Source organism: Tamandua tetradactyla, chromosome 6, assembly GCF_023851605.1.
Source record: "Tamandua tetradactyla isolate mTamTet1 chromosome 6, mTamTet1.pri, whole genome shotgun sequence".
NCBI classification, from domain to species: domain Eukaryota; kingdom Metazoa; phylum Chordata; class Mammalia; order Pilosa; family Myrmecophagidae; genus Tamandua; species Tamandua tetradactyla.
Genome location: NC_135332.1, coordinates 123,091,471 through 123,103,231, shown reverse-complemented (window position 1 = coordinate 123,103,231; position 11,761 = coordinate 123,091,471). Strand labels below are relative to the sequence as shown.

The 11,761-nt window shown below is 37.0% G+C and overlaps 1 long non-coding RNA gene across 32 annotated transcripts in view; it reads left to right on the top strand.

Annotated features, from left to right (window-relative positions):
- The first annotated feature begins 494 nt into the window (after positions 1–494).
- The window catches only part of LOC143686324 (uncharacterized), a 123,824-nt gene continuing 112,557 nt past the window's right edge, over positions 495–11,761 (top strand). For 29 of the 32 annotated variants that reach the window (XR_013177050.1, XR_013177048.1, XR_013177054.1 and 26 more), the window contains exons 1-3: positions 495–623; positions 3,408–3,488; positions 5,034–5,086. This is a non-coding gene — a long non-coding RNA (uncharacterized LOC143686324). Of the gene's footprint in view, positions 624–3,407; positions 3,489–5,033; positions 5,087–6,429; positions 6,607–7,181; positions 7,201–11,761 lie in introns of those variants that run through there. The other 3 variants (XR_013177068.1, XR_013177067.1, XR_013177044.1) reach the window with 3 other exon arrangements.

Genomic DNA, 11,761 nt, shown 5'->3' with positions numbered 1-11,761 from the left:
TTCTCTGTGGTAACTCACCTTGTACTTTCCATCAGAGCAATATTTTTGTCCTCTCCATTCAGTTGGACTCTTACCTATATGGTGTTCCATTTTCTTTGAATGTGTATTTCCATTTTCCCCAGAGGACTTTTAGCTAGAGTATCTAAATTTTAATGAAGGGATTTTGAGCCATCAAGGTATTGGGGGAACAAGATAATATTCCTCAAATTAAAACAGCCAGACAACTTCTTACTACATCTGCTATAACCTCTTTCAGCAATTTGGATTTATTCTTTTTAAAAAGAATGAAGCCAAAACTCCTGTTTTTGACATATCTCAGAGGTCAAGAAACCAAACAAAATATCAGCTGAAACCTGATATATAAAGTGTGCAATTCTGTATTCATGCTAATCGGCCAAGGCTTTGCTCACTGGAGAAAAACTTGGATATGAAATCTAGTCAACAGCATATCTTAGAGGTGAGAGGCAGAGTTCTTGTCACCATGGAGACAACAGAAGGAGCGAAGGCCATGGCATTGTCCTTGAGGGCTTCAGATACAAAGGCAAATGAATAGGATTGAAAATCCTCACAACCAGTAGCATCAAGTCAAGATGAATATCATGCAGACTGTACACTAAATGAAGGTAATGCTGTGCAAGGAGGTGATTTCTCAGGATATATCCAAGACATGACAATAGCTGGCTGCTTGCTTTTCATGTCTGTGTTATCTTCTTTATAATCTGGGGTTTTCCTCTAAAATTCACCTTCTTTAATGAAATGTGGTGGCATATATTCCCTCTACATTATGTGGTTATTGAATAGAAACTTAAAATAAATACAGCTCAATTAACAGCCACACTATTCAATTATACATCTATTCATCCATCCTTTATTGATTCATTGACTTTTTCAGCTAATTTTTATTAGGAGTATATGTCAGACTTTGATAACAAGAATGAATACGTGATCTCTACCCTTAAAAAAATTCTAAAATCTAATTTACCAATGAGTGAAGACCCTATCTGTATTATAAGAGAGATGCCCATATAATCCTGTATGCTGGAGGTGTAAACTTAACCCTGTTGGGTTTAGTTAGATGCTTGGTAATTGGGCTTATTGGAGGTGGGCTGAGAGCTTCTAAAGAAAAAGTATATATTTATATGCTTGTAGAAAAACAACTACTCTTATGGATGAGATCAGGAACTCCAGAAATATTTTGTCTCAACATCCTTTATGGTAAATAACAACATAGTGGACAATAAGACTTAATGACACAGCCCAAAATGGTATCCAGAAATGTACAAATCTTTCTAGATGGAAGATTTCATAAAGCAGTTATTGAGAGTCTATTCTTTCTAAGACCTTGTGCTTGGCACACAGCAGCGCTTCCGCTCTCCTGGGTCTCACATCAGCTGGCTCCAAATTATTCTTCTGAGCATCAGTTACTCTTTCTGGTCAGGCTAACAGGTTACTCTGGTCCCAAGAGAACTTCTTAGGACAGTTCAAGTCTACAAACAGGCACATGAGCATCCTTAAAGGAGTCATTTGGCTTAGAAATGGTTTAAGTGGGCTACTGTGTAATTATTGGCTCTCAACCTAAGAGTACCTAGAGCTAGGAGTACCTTGAGGAAGAAATTTGAGATTATTTTGAAGATAAAACTTAAGTTCACTTTCATGAATTGTATTAAGTGGTATGACACCACTTAGATATAAGTAGACATGCCCCGAAGAACTCTTTCTGAAAATAACCTTTGAGGTGACTGTCTAAATCTCCTTGGGATATACAGTTGAAATGGCTCCTTACTCATTGATTCTGTCTTTACTATAGTAGGTGAGGGACTGAAAAATGTTTCAGTGACAGCAATGATCATGTGCCAAGGGCTCAGGACAGTTTAGGATACTTATGAGGACATTTATTACTTCTAGTAGTCAAAGCTCCACATGTGGGAAACCAAAGAAAATCAGATTAAATGTATGTCTAAAAAATAAAAGATATTATAATACAGCTTTTCCGCTTAAAAATACATTGACAGGGTACTAAGAAAAAAGGATGTTGAGGAAAACATAGTCATATGACCTTCTGAGAGAGAGAAACAAAATACACAATTTAAAGATTGTAAAGGAGAATTCAGCAGTACTCAAAAATACCACAGTCATAATTCTTTCAGGAAAAGGGTAGCCACATAAAATGTTCAGTAGATAGAGAATGGTATTTATAAATCTTTTTCTTATGTTATGACCTTTACGACTAACAATGTAATAACATTCGAAGGAATGTGAGGGTCAGCCAGAGGTGGAAAAGGGGTAAATCTGAGGCCAATTAAGATGGTCCTGATCAAGTTTAGCATCTACTTTTCTAGAAAATTGAGTCAACAGAATGGTTTCTGATCTGTAGTCTGTTTTTGCTTTACTGATCAGTGATTCTCACATGTAGTTTGAAAAAATTAGGGATATGGAGAAGTTTGGATAGATATTTTATGAATCAGAATTAGGGTGCTTTGGGAGACTTCCTCTCTTTGCCTTACCTTCTCCTTGCCAGGTAGACCAGATGGATCACTTGCTAACTCCCTCTAATGTTGCTGTGTGTCTTCTGTTACTTAGCACCTAGACTTACTCTCTCTTCTTCTTACCCTTTCACTTTCTTGAGTAAACCAATGAGTAAATTAGAAAACAGAAGTGAAAGAGATTGCATTTATTTAAGGCCTTCAATTATATATTTTTTATTATTTAAGTAAAATATCAATGTACTTTTTTCTTTTGCCTTTTTCATATGTGACATTTTCCTTTACCAGCCTATGCCATCCATCTATGCAAGAGGATAAGTGGGTATATAAGGGTGGAATAGGATTGTTACAGTGAGACTGAAAAACATTCAAAACAGGTTTTGCAATATGATAATAGACTTGAAAGCCCTTTCCATAGATGAAGATCTTCTATATTCCATTCGTACAGAGCTATGTACCTCAGCACACTGGTATGTTAAGAAAAGGTTACAGGCACACAAAAATGTTGATTTACTCACAACTGCTGGTGATCAGACCATATGGGGGTTCAAGTAAGCCTCGGAGCCTGGAATGCTGATGGGTCAAGCTTGCCAGGATAGAATATCAGATTCTAACCAAGATAAGAAAACAAAGGCCAAGAGTTATACAAGCTGCTAGCTTTAACCCAGTAGGGTGAGAAGCAGCCAAGGGAGCAATGGACATCACCATGGAAACCAAAGGAATCAGAGGGCACCAGTGGATCCAAGACTTCCTTCCCTCTTCCTCAATGAGGTCATGTAAGGCACATACCTCCAACTACGAGAGAAGGAGATGTGAAATCGGATAGATTGAGTATTTTAACTGAAGGTACTGTTTAAATTATTGCATAAGGCTCATATTATTAACTTGACCAATTAAATCTCATCTTTCTCCTCTGTTATGCAGGATCTGGGGACTAATGGGAAAGATAGGCACAGGGTTAAAGAATTAAGAAGATATATCCTCTTTGCACACCTACATCATAATGTAAGTTTATTTCCTACTGCGTTTTATTTTATTGACTTGTGCTCATTTTATTGCCTGTTTGATACTCAGGACAAGGTAGAATAGGAAGTAGCTACCCATGACCAATTTGAACAGCATCTGGACAGAAATATTCTGTCCTCAATCGTATCCCCTTCTTTAGACAGCTGAGAAGCTACAGGGTGATTCTGCAGTTAAGAGGGGCTGCGGGTCTCCTCACAAACCTTTTCCCAGGTTTACTATACTTGCAGGCACTGATTTTTCAGCCCTGGAGGCTAGTGAGTGGACTGAAGACAATGTGGTCACTGGAAGTACCTGATGATGGAGTAGGTGGTATCGTGCTTCTCAAATGCTAATGTAGGATCTATTTTTATTTTTAATTTCTGATCTGATATAGATATAAGTGCTTTTATAAAATACAGTAAAAATGAATTGCTGAAGTTCAGAGTGGTTCAGAGGGTGCTGAAGACGATGGGTTACTGGTGATGGCATCGGCAATTAGCAAAACTGAGACATTAATCTAAATAATCCACTTCTAGTCTCACTGCATTTTCTCCTTTTCTTTATATTCATAGTCATTGGCTAAAGACAGTTTTACTTCAAATAGCTCTTCTAATCATAGGGCAAAGAGCTATGTGTTTAAGAGATATTGATTGAGCATTTGAAAGTAGGGCCTTGAGTGGGGTACTGTGCAACCAATAATTTAAAATGATAAAATTCTGCCCACTCAGAGTTTTCTTACCTACGAATAATGACTGGGGAAGGAGGTTTGTATTTACACCACGCTACACTAAGCAAAAACTTCAGAAAGGCCACGCGAGTAAAGCCACAAATAAAAATATTGCAATAACAGTATTGTCTTAGGAATACTTTCCAGTACAGGTAACTCCCAAAAAAGAATTGGAGGTAGAAAAATAGAATTCTTAATTACCTTAAGTTAAAATTTTTGAAAGATAGAAAACATTTTTATTTCAATATGAAGATTGAAGACATAAAAAAACAGGTTAAAGGGAAGGGTTATTGGAAATGAAAATAGTTGATACGTAAATTGTTAACAATAACTTTCTTAATTTGATGTAGAATTTTCTGGTGACTAGGAAGCCTGGAAAGTTAGTATAGAACAACTTGCATTTGTTAGCTTAAATGTATTGGGCTCCATAAGCCATTAAGGGGAGTATTAGTTTCTAGTTTATCTTTGATTTTCAGAAGGACTTTTACCTATGTTTTGAGTTGAGTGTTAATAGGATAACTCTTTCACATTGGATAACTGCAAATTGCTTATTTAGGTGTTTCTATGGTTCAGTAACTAAGCATAAACATAGATGAATCTGTAATTAGTTTTTAAACTCTAACCTAATGAGCTATACACAATAGTTGTTCTATAGAACTTCGTTTAGCATGTCCCTAAACATACTGAGGAATAAGAAGTGTTATTGGTATTTGCCACAGTGCGGTGAATTTATCCCTGAATGGACATATAATCTATATAAGAATCTGAGAAGAGAAGAACCATTTAGTGCAGTGGTATAAATCTAAAATCTGTTATAGGATCTGGAGCACACAGAATATTTAGGAAATGAAGAGAAAGCAGCAACATAATGGTAAGTCTGCATCCAGTTCAGTGTCATTTGAAGACACAATATAAAACAACGCAGTATAAATTGTGTATTGTTTTAGAAATAACATAGCAGACATGTTGGCCATGCCAGCAGAAAGAAAGCAGAGAGATTGACTGAAATTCAGTTGCACATTTCGTTGTAGTTTTTCTAGAATTTGTGAATAGAAATGATAAGTTTGTCTCTGAGACTGTCACACAGGGAAAATTCTTCCTCTTCCTGAGAGTCGTCTTGTGGAAAATGAGATGCTAAGAAAGCTTTCTGGATCAGGTTCTGATTGTGAGAAGAATCTTGGGGAAGGAGAAAGACATATAACAGTTGTTTTCTGAAATACTGTGGAAATAATAAGAAGAAAACTAAAAAATTTCTTCTGATTCAGAAATCGTGTACTCAGCTTAACACTAAATGACATTCCAGCCTATTAGAAAGTACTGGAATGGACACAGGGAGAAGCTGCGACCATTTTGTAGAGACCAAATGATTTCTGTAAACTTGTATCATCTTTGTAAGAGGCGAGCAGTTTCTAACAGCTTTCAAAAAAATAAGTCTCCTTATCCATAATTAATAGCTTTATGGAAATTATGGAAAAAGTCATCACTGAAAGATTGTTTCTAAATATATTCACTAGACAGGTTAAGTGAAATAACTCAAAATGAGAAAGGCTTTCCTCACCAAATCAACGCATTTGTGCAAAAGACTTTTATTGTATGTATATATGAAAATGTGTTTATTTCTAATTTTGAGAAAAACAAAACATCTCAAAGCATTTATTTAAATTTTTATTTTTTGATTATTTTCTTGATGATTTGTTCTTCTTTTCTTGATTATTCAAGTAAAGCATGTTCTTTGAATAAAAGATGGGGGATTTAATCAGAAGGAATTATTAGAGATGGGAAAGCCAACAAAATTTAGTGAAAAAATAGGTAAGTTGGAAAATTTAGGAGAAACTCCAAAGATGTTGGTGTACTTTGTGGAGAGATAAAGCAAGGAGAGAAAAACAGGCTGAACTATTCAAAAATTGGCATTTTGATCCTTAAGAGTAATTGCCAACCATGGTTGAACTCCAAATGCCCCACTCCCCTTTGCTGGATAAAGCAATATTCTGTACGCTAATGAAATATTGATTAATTTTTACAAAATGCAGGCATTAGTTAAAGGTGTAGCCACAAATAAAGTCTCATTAACTCCAGCATGGGGAAGGGGTTTGGGGAAGAATTTGGGAAGTGTTTGTGACGCAAACCAAGAGCTAGTTCAAGAGGGGTACTGAAAAATTGCTAAGGACATTCTGGATACCGGTTACATAATGCTTTCCCTTCTGACTCTAAAAGAAAGCATCGTTTTGGCTTCTGCAATTTATGTAGAAGAACCACAAACAGGATCACTGCAGGCGTTCACTCTCCTGATGCCTGGCACAGTTGTCTGCAGGCTGAGCTGCCCTGGCCACGCGCCGTGAAGACTGCTTCCCTGCCCTCATCATCACCCAAGAAGCTTACATCTGCACGGAGCAGGGGTTCATTATTACTTAGAAGCAATATAAGCAACATTGCCAATATAAGTTGCATTTTGGGTTTTATTTCTTTGCTTTTACATTGCTGAGATTACACTGTATTATATGATCTTGGTTCTTGATTCTTTTGGATATATATATATATGCGAAAATATAGACCTATATATGTATACATATATACCTAGATACGTATATATAGGTCTATGTTTTCTGAATCATTAGTTATTCTTCATGAACATGATTTTAGCGGTTGCAATATTTTGCTGTTGTATAAATATTAGAGATTTTTTATTTAGTACATTTTTGGCATTGCTAAATATTCCACATTTTTTGTATTCTTAGCTTCTCTATTTTCCTGTTAACGTGTAAATCATCTCCTTGCCTCACTAGGACAACAGCGCCTGGTGAAAACCCGCACATGAGCTTTTGTGAATGTATATTTATCTATAATAGGTACTGGGAAGTGTAATTATTGGGTTGAAGAGTGTTCATATATCCTGAGTAGGTACTGCAAAAAATAAAAAATGTCCATTTAGACTTCCTCTTCAATATCTTTACATGCCACTTCCTCAGAGACCCTGCAGGTACTGGAAGGTGTTGTAGCGTGAGTTGCTACAACGGTATGCTGTGGAAACACAGGTTCGGAACACAACAGAAACTTTCAGCAAATGATCCCTGTATTACTTGTACAGAAAAAAGAGTCCAGAAAGGGTAAATAATCTCTTTGCCACTTACACAACACAAAGAGTTCAAAAGCGCATGGAAAGTGGTCCCATTATGGTTAGTCTCCTGGGGTGGCTGAAACTGCTCTGAGTTGGGGTAGATAGATGGTGGCTCTGTACACCTGGCCCACTTTGTGCCAGAGAAGAGAGACCAGTCTATGCCGTTTGAGTATGGGTATACTAATCTCCGGAGGAGGAGCCCCTGCCACTGAGAATTCTGTTCTAATAAGCTTCTAGGGCTGCTTGTCACCAGTGTCTGGGCACAAAAGAGGATGACTACTTAGTGAGTATTCCCAGAGAAGGAGGTGGGGGTAGGTGAGGTCTGGGTGATAGCCACCTAACAGGTATTTGTGAATTCCCTAACAGGTGTGGCTTCCAGTTTTAAGAGGGATTCTGGCTCCGTTGCCTTCCTGCCCTCAGATCTGGTTCTCATCTTGCATACTGTGCATATCTCAACATCAGGGAGTGTTTGCCAAGTAGCATGAAGCTTCCCTGTAGATGACAATGCTATTCACTAGGGCACTAGAGCGCTCCCATCCTAGAGAACTCTAGAGCTGCCATTTCTTTGGCACAACAATTTTTTCAGTCACCTCTACCAAAGCATGAGCACAGGACAAGACTGATTTGGTAGCATTATCCTATTGTTATTTTAACAAGCTTTAATGCCCACATTTCTCTCTTACTCTTTCCAAAGCTACTATATTAGCAGGAGGCTGGTTTGCGTGTGGAACTTATTTAGTAATGCCTATCTATAAATGCCTCCTCTCATCCCTGTCCTAAGCCCCTTTGCCAAAGCATTTGATAAATTCTGTAACCTTATCCCATAGTCTAAGGTTTCTGTACTCTTCTTCTGACAGATGGCCATAACCAAGTGTGCATTTCTCGGTCACTTTTTAAATTGCTGAAGTTTCATTCTGATATGACCGTGGTCAAGAAATCATTCCAAATTAAGGGTCCTAAGTGCATGCTTCTTTTGTCTCTACTGTAGCTCTCCCCCAAGTTCATTTTGCAACATGCGTCCCTCTCTCAAAATTACTCAGTCGGGTGTCGTTACCTACTTCCTTAGAAATGCTGTTCCTCCCCAAAGGAAGAGAAGAGTTAGTGTCTTGGGCCATCCTAGTGTCATGCAAACTTCAGTGGCAACTAAAGAGGTTTTCCTTCCCTCAATCATAACAAGCTTGGTAACACAAGGCTCTCTGGCATTCCTGGGTGTCCAGTTCTGGCTCAGACTACCCATGATGAGAGCCAAGCTGATTTTCTTAACCAGTCTCTAGGATGCTGGTATACAGCACCAAATCCTGTATCATCTTTGCTCAAGACCGACATAGTTTACTTTCATATGAAGGGAAAGTAGTTCTCATATCAGCGTGGACTTGTCCTTAATCCTTTTTAGAATAACATCATAATGAGCTCAGCTTGCAAAGCAAGAGGCACAACACTGGATTTGCATGGCACTCCCTTTGCCACCCTGCAGGAATTACACCTATTCTCATGGTATCCTTTGACCCCAAACTTGAAGGGGGAGGGGCAGACAGGTTTCAAAATTATCACACTACACATACACATTTACATTTAACTCTCACAAGACACCAGGTGGAAGTTCACATCATTTCTTTTAGTAGATGAGTATAATGAAGCTTAGAGTGGTCAGTTTGTTTAATTCAATAGTTTGTTTAATTCAAAAGACAAACCCAAGGGTTTGTCTAACTCCTTGGGCTCTGCAGTTAATCCTTAGGCAAGAATCATAAGAACAGTAAAAATAATAAGCACTAACATTTAGTTTTCACTGTGTCTCAGTCACAGTTCTAAACCTTTTATACTGATTAACAATCCTATAAAGTAGAATTTTTTTTGGTTGTCATTTGACAACAACCCTTTGACCTAAGCACTGTTATAATTATTATTACTGTTTTTATACATGAGAAACTAGGCAACAGAGAGGACTTGAAATTGCTATCTCTAAATGCCTCCTCACATTTAAACCTTAATTCATTCTGTTTTTTTTTTTTTTTTTGCATGGGCAGACACTGGGAATCGAACCCAGGTCTCGGGCATGGCAGGTGAGAACTTTGCCTGCTGAGCCACTGTTGCACCACCCTCTTGTTGCTTTTCTTTAGAAAAGTAGGTTTGTAGTCATCAGTTTGGGCACACTAAAAAAAAAATTTTTAATCTTTTTTTTTTTTTTTTGCAGTTTCCACATCTGCAAAGTTTTTTTTTATCTACTGTCATTTCCATCTGTCAAACATCAGAGCTCTCTTGAGAATTAAACTCTCTGTCCTCTGTCACAAGAAAGCTATTCACCTCTTTGGGCATCTCTCTATTTTTTTTTTTTTTACCTCATTTGCATTAATCCATATTCTGCTCTTCCTTTTTTTAAATTTTCCTTCTTTCATTTCCATTCATGTCATCAAGTTTTTTTTTTTTTTTTGGTACCTGCTTTGTGTTCTAGCTGATCCTGCCAAAGATCATCTTTACCTCATTCAATTTGCCCCTCTGAACTGTCCCACCCGTTTGTTATTATTCCCGTGTTTCTTTTCTAATGACTTCCATAGATCATTTTGACTATTTCTCTTCTTCTGATTGTAGCATTTCCATTTCTTTGAGCTTATCCATTCAATGACCACTCCTTATTCTCTTTTTCTCATATTTTTTTCTAATCATGCTTTCATGACACCGAATTGAATGAGCTGTTACTCATTGTTCCATAGTTCTTGTCATTATTACCAACTGATTTTTTTTTTGCATTGACTACCAGCATGATCTCTTTCCCTTTTTAATTATTTTCCTTTCTTCAACCACTTATCTAGATTAACCAGTTTTAGTTTTAAGGAAAACAATAGCATACTTACCCGAGAAAAGAAAATGATTGCTTCTCACTTGTCTCTTTATGGTACAGGATTTCTAATTCCTATCATGACTGGCCTCATCTAGTCCACCAGAAGAATTGCTAGGAAACTCTGAAATCCCTTTACTCATTTCTTGATTCTACTCCACTTTCTCTTCCCAACCAAATCCTAGGCTCTGTGCGTGCCTCTGTCCTCACTTTGCTGTTTTGTAATTGTTTACCTTGATGTTCTCTTCTCCTTGTCCCAGGGTAAGAACTCTTTGAGAACTAGTCTTTTTTGCTTTATCTTTTTACTTTTGACTTAGAGCTTAGAAGAGTCCTAGGCGGGGTAAACCAAAAACATGTCAGTGAATGAATGACTTAGGACAAATTCCAGATAAACTAGTCCTTGCATTTATTTGTCTGGGGTTTGTGATCCAGGTGTGACTGTCACAGAGAAGAATAACCATGATGAGAGAACAGTACCTAGCAACAGAAAACACCTGCATTTTAAAAATTTACTGAATAAACATTGCTTTATGTGGCTAATGAGGTTGATTGGTGTAAGATATTTTACTCATTATAAAAATCATATGCGTTCACTATGGAAATTTTGGAATAAACAAAATATTACAAAGTAGAAAATAAACTCATTTGTAATGTTATACCCAGACCCCCTTTTGTTAACATTCTGCTTTAATTTCCAGTTTTTTAAAAAATATGTATTAAAAGATATTAAAATATCAAATAAAGAGTCACTTTCATGCATTACAAATTTAAGTGTAGAAACAAAATTGTGGTCATTACTATCTTCCCTTTTTTGAATCTTTATACCTAATGATGTCTTTTTAATAATATTCTAAGACTTACAATGTTGCTTAGGGGAATCCCAGGGTTTTGGAGGTGAAATGACTCTCCTATAACATAAATGTCATTATTAGAGGAAGATGCACAGCTTCTTATACTTGTTGAATTTCTTACCCCATTTTGATAGATATTTATTTGTGAGTTTTTTCCCCCTTAAGTCCTGGATTCCTACTGACTGCCACTTAGTACTCACGTGACATTTTTTCTAGTGCTTTCCCTGTCAACTATTGAGCATGCACTGAAAAATTACCAGAGCTCCCTGAGGGCATTTTGTCGTGCATCATCTCTGCTGGTAATCATTAATCAAACATTTGTGAATCGATTTTCGAAAGCATAATTCTTAAAAACTACTTCTGTATCTATTAAGCTCACAGATAGTTAGACAAAGCAATTCTACCCAGAGCTGGTGCTGAACCTTTGTCATTCTATGACCCTTGCTTTGACCTTAAAGTGGGGGATGAGCCACAGCCTCATCATTCCTCATTGGAAAATGCAAACCTAATGACAGTGTTTCCAAGTGAAATAATGGAATCGGCACATTTTTTCCTGAGTTGTAGTAAAATCCTCATATACAATCTAAAATCTATATTCAAATGTTCTTTCAGAGACTCTTTGTTTAGGGCGCCTATGTAAAACATAATGTTATTCTGTGTATTTTAATGAAGGATAGCACCTTTAGCATGCTTATTATGTGCCAAAAATGTCCTAAGCACTTCACATGTATAATTTCACTTACCACA